General features: G+C 47.5%; 1 pseudogene; it reads right to left on the bottom strand.

The window, feature by feature from the left end:
* Positions 1 to 2,864: 2,864 nt before the first annotated feature.
* On the bottom strand, positions 2,865 to 3,601 carry LOC117713422 (voltage-gated monoatomic cation channel TMEM109 pseudogene; annotated as a pseudogene).
* Between the last annotated feature and the right edge of the window lie 1,198 nt (positions 3,602 to 4,799).

Genomic DNA, 4,799 nt, shown 5'->3' with positions numbered 1-4,799 from the left:
TTGAATATTTCTGTGTATGATCAGGACAAGCATGAGGTAAGAGGATCAAAAGATGTAGAAGAGAAGTAAGCAGTTGCAGAAGCGCTGAGGGGACCGGCCAGGCGGGGTCACAACAATGGTGGACAACTGAGGGAACCCGTGTGAAGATAAACTAAAGAAGGTGAAAACTAGCCGTGGCCACTTACAGTCAGAGATTAAGGAAGTTTATGCGCAGACACTCATACATTCCTTCCCTCTGTGGACAAATAATGATTTCTTAAGCACTGGCCTAAGTGTCTCGCAATTCTCTAAGTGCTCACATTGATTCCTTACTAAAGCAGAAACACTAATGCTTTTGAATTTGTTAAACTTCCCAAGTGAGGAGAAAGAACCTGGGCTAGCTCATTAAGTTATATGTAAAGTCTCTGTAAGCAAGTGAAAAAAAAAAACAAAAAAAAAACAAACCAACAGATTCCAATCTAGCCATTGTTCAAGGGATGGAAGCTGAGAGAGGTCTGGATAGATATTCACGACAGTGGTGCCAAAAGGCATCTTCTTAGGAGTTGATTCTTCTGGGATGATAGTAGGCCAGGCTTTTTACAGAACTACTGTTCAGTATTTGAAGGGGTTAAATAAAGCATATAACTGTGAGATGCCACTGACTTCTTCCTTGTGAGGGGAGCTGTCTTAATCATGAAGGGTTTATACACAGAGCTCGTAGTTTATCTTTCTGGCTCTGTGCTCTGTATATATTCCCTATACATCCACTGTGAGTCTCAAGCCGCATGAAAAAAATACAATTCACACTTATCACCTATAGTCTCTCTTAAGATCCAAGAACAGCCAGCTCTGCCCCTTCCACCTCCCATCCCTCCTTCCTCTTCCCTCCCTCCTTTCTTTTTTTCTCTCCCTCTGTGTCTTTATGCCTGTCTGTCTTTTTCTGACTCTGTCTATGTCTGTCCCTCTCTATCTCTGTCTTTCTCTGTCTCCCTTTGTCTCTGTCTCTGTTTCTCTCTTTCTTTCATCTGTTTGATTCTGGGCCTTGCACATGTTAAGCAAGCACTCTGCTGCTGCCCTATAGCGTCATCCCTACTCATTTCTAATCTCTACATTTTTCTCCATTTCAAGTATCACATATGTGGTCCACACCCACCTTCCACTTAGACACTACCAATGGGATACCAGCTATTTCTTTTCTTGATTTTTAAAGCTTTACTTACTCACTAACTGCATATGTCTGTTTGCCTACAGTAGTTTCTTGCGTCGTGCATGTCTAAGAGCTCTGAGAGGCCAGAAGAGGGTATAGGATCCCTTAGAACTGGAGCTCCAGGCAGTTGAGAACCTCCATGTGCATGTTAGAGAAAAAATCTGGATCTCCTGCAAGAACAATAAACCCTCTAAACCACTGAGGCTTTTTTTCCAACTATTACTTCATTTGCCCACTGAAATCCACAAAACTGTATGTCTTAGGGTTTTAGTGCTGTGAACAGGTACCATGACTGAGGCAACTCTTATAAGGACAGCATTTACTTGGGGCTGGCTGACAGGTTCAGAGGTTCAGTCCAGTCCAGTATTATAAAGCTGGGAATATGGTAGTATCTAGGCAGGTATGGTGCAGGAGGAGCTGAGAGTTCTACATCTTCATCTGAAGGCTGCTATGGGGAGAATACTGATTCCTAGGCAGCTAGAATGAGGGTCTTGAAGCCCACAACCACCTACTTCAACAGGGCCACACCTCCATATAGTGCCACTCCCTGGGCAAACCATGGTACTATACATTTTTTTTTTTGAGTAAATACATTTAAGCCAGAAGAAGATAATAAAATAGCATGCACTTTTTTAAAAACCACCAAGTGCTGATAAAAATATATCGCTGCAGCTGTGATTTCACATCAAAACTTATCAGTAAGAATAGGCATTTATTCTTCACATCTTGTTCTGGATCTGGCACAGGACACCTTCCTCCACCAGGGCCCTAAAGTGAGCAAGTGCCCTGGTGGAGAGGGGTTAGCGGCAGGCCCCCTCCAGGCCCTGTAGAACAGATCATGGCAAAGCCATGCCCTTCCCAGCTACTGGAATACAACACTGACCAGCGGTTGCTCCTGGATGGCAGAGAGTGGACAGGAGTAAAACTGCAAGACAGCAGGTCCTCCTGACTTTTTCAAGGTCCCTGAAATCCCCAAGGGAGATTTGATAGTCCCAGCAGGGCCCCAGCCTTTGCTTTGTTTGCTGGAGTGGGGATTCTGGAAGGGACTGCTCACTCTGAACACAAAGTAGCCACAGCACACTTTCCTACATTCAGTGTGGCAAGGAACAACTGGAGGGTACTGTTGACTCCTGTTAAGGCACTTGTAACAGAACATGGATGCACAGCCCTCCAGGGGCGTTTCCTTCTCCCTTATCCCCAGTCTCGAATCTCCTGCCCCTTCCCATTGCTGCACAGTGAGGAAAGCAGAAGAGGGCCTCAAGGGACTTGGGATGGTAGTGTAGCTGGGAGTAGGAAGAAAGGGGCTGGGGTGTGGCCAAACAGGAGCTTCAGCCTGGGAAGGCCTTTTGTAAGAAAGCCAGGTGGCAGCAGGTTACTCATCACGGAGATCAGTGGCAGTGGTGCTGGCTGAGGGCAGAAGCCTGGGCTGAGGGCAGAGGCCCCTCCAACCTGCCCTGGGGGAAGCAGGCTGGGAGCAGAGAGAGGGCAGGGAGCCATCCCTTGACTGAGCACTGGCAGAAGACAGGTTCTCTTCTCTCAGCTAGGGGTTAGCGCAGGGGTAAAGGTATGGAGGGATCCGACAAGGCAAGGAAAGGGTGGGAGCTGCAAGGAGGGCCATGAGACCCAGAAGCAGCTCGGCTCTTTGGTTTGGTGAGGGTGTCACTTTGGGACACCCTTGTCATGTTTCCTGCGTGCTTCTGGATATCTTGGCTGCTCTCCTCTGCTGCCCTCGAAGCTCTTTTATCTGGCGCCCCAGCCCTAGTACCTTGGCTTCCAGGTGGGTCCCTGAGCTCCTGGCGCCAGTAAGCCAATTCATCAAGGCAGAGAGAGTTAGGTAGCAAGGCCAAGAGCATCAGGGCCCGGGTAGAGGGGTCGGGCACCGACCTCACCAGGCCCACAAAGCCAGCCACAAAAAGGACAAGCTTCAGACCTCCCAGGATCTGCCCTAGCAAGGCCAAGACAAAGCCTAGCAGCAGGGACAGCAACCAGTAAATGACCAGCGCTGCTGCTCCCCAGAGTAGAAGGGTCTGGACTTGGCTAGGGCTGAGCTTCAAGCCCTGGGTGAGTTGTTCACCATCCAGTCCCAGGGCACTCAGCAACTGGGCAGTAATCCCAGACAGTGCAAAGCAGGCCACAGAGATGGCTGATGAGATGGCCCACATCACCTGCAACAGAGTCTCGGAAATCACATGCATGGTCTCTGGCCTCAACCAGGTATCCAACGTCTCCTTCAGAGATTGACCAATCTGGGTCAAAATATCAGCTGAGGCCTCCCTCTTCTGTTGGCCAAGTGAGGAAAAACTCTTGATGAGACTGGGCTGCTGCTGAGTGGACGAGGAGAAGAGCCTCTAGTGCCACTAGGACAGCCTTGAACAGATGTCTGCTCCATAGCGGAGTGCTGTGTACGCCTTTCATGTTCGCGTCCTGCTCCTGCCACCGCTATCCTTTACGTGGGACTTCGCTAGAAAACGTGCCACCAAATCGGCGCCTCAACTCCCGGGGTGTCTGTACATTTTTTTAAAATATATTTTTGGGAAAATTTTAGGTTTGTAGCAAAATTATGAAGAAGGTATAGAGAATTACCATCTATCTACCTTTGCCTGGTTATGTGGATGCTTCCCATTGCCAATATCCCCAGTTAGGAGCGCTGCATTGATTACAATACCTGAAATCATATTGTTACCTTGTCCATAGGTTGCCTTTGGGTGGATCTTTGGTGTCTTCCTTGCATGGGGTCAGACAAGTAACACATATTTCACGGGGTCTTATGACTATGAAACCTCGCTGTATTTCTGACTCAACATTCTTTCTTCCTATCATTGACTAGAGAGAGTCAGGATGGTTTGACCTCAGGATGGTGAAGTCATCCTGTACTACCTCTCCTGGGAGGTCATGATGCTGATCTTGTGTGGCACGGTGTTTTCAGCTTCACTTCTTTCTCTTTGCAATTTAAGGTTGTTCTGGCTTTTGTTTTTATCTTGAGTGTGTGTGTGTGTGTGTGTGTGTGTGTGTGTGTGTGTGTGTGTGTATGTACAGGCACACACACACAAAATGTACAAGGACATGGGAAGGCGAGGAAAACCTTGGCGGTTGCTCCTCAAGATACACACTCTGGTGGTTTAAATATATTTGGTCCATGAGAAGTGGCAGTATTAGGAGGTGTGGCCTTGTGGGAGTAGGTGTGGCCTTCTTGGAATAGATATGGCTTTGTTGAAGGAAATATCTCAAGCTCTGACCAATATGGAGAGTCTCTTCCTTGCTGCCTGAACATCAAGATGGGGAACTCTCAGTTCATCCAAATCCATGTCTTCCTGCATGCTGCCATCCTTCCCTTCATGATGGTAATCAACTGAACCTCTGAAACTATAAGCTAGGCCCAGTTAAATACTTTCCTTTATAAGGGTTACCTCAGTCATGTGCCTTCACAGCAATGAAAGCCTAACTGAGAGACACACACCTTGTTTTTTCCAGACAAGTTATCTCCTTTGGCTGGAAATTTATCAAGTAGGCTACAGTAGCTGACCAGTAGTCTTCATAGATCCAGCACTGGTGTTATCTCAGCCTTTCCAGTACAGGGAAATTAACACAGAGACCCACAATTAGACAATCTACA

This window comes from Arvicanthis niloticus, chromosome 8 (genome assembly GCF_011762505.2).
Source record: "Arvicanthis niloticus isolate mArvNil1 chromosome 8, mArvNil1.pat.X, whole genome shotgun sequence".
NCBI classification, from domain to species: Eukaryota; Metazoa; Chordata; class Mammalia; order Rodentia; family Muridae; genus Arvicanthis; species Arvicanthis niloticus.
Note: the sequence above shows the minus strand (reverse complement) of the source record. Positions and strands in the feature narration are given on the sequence as shown.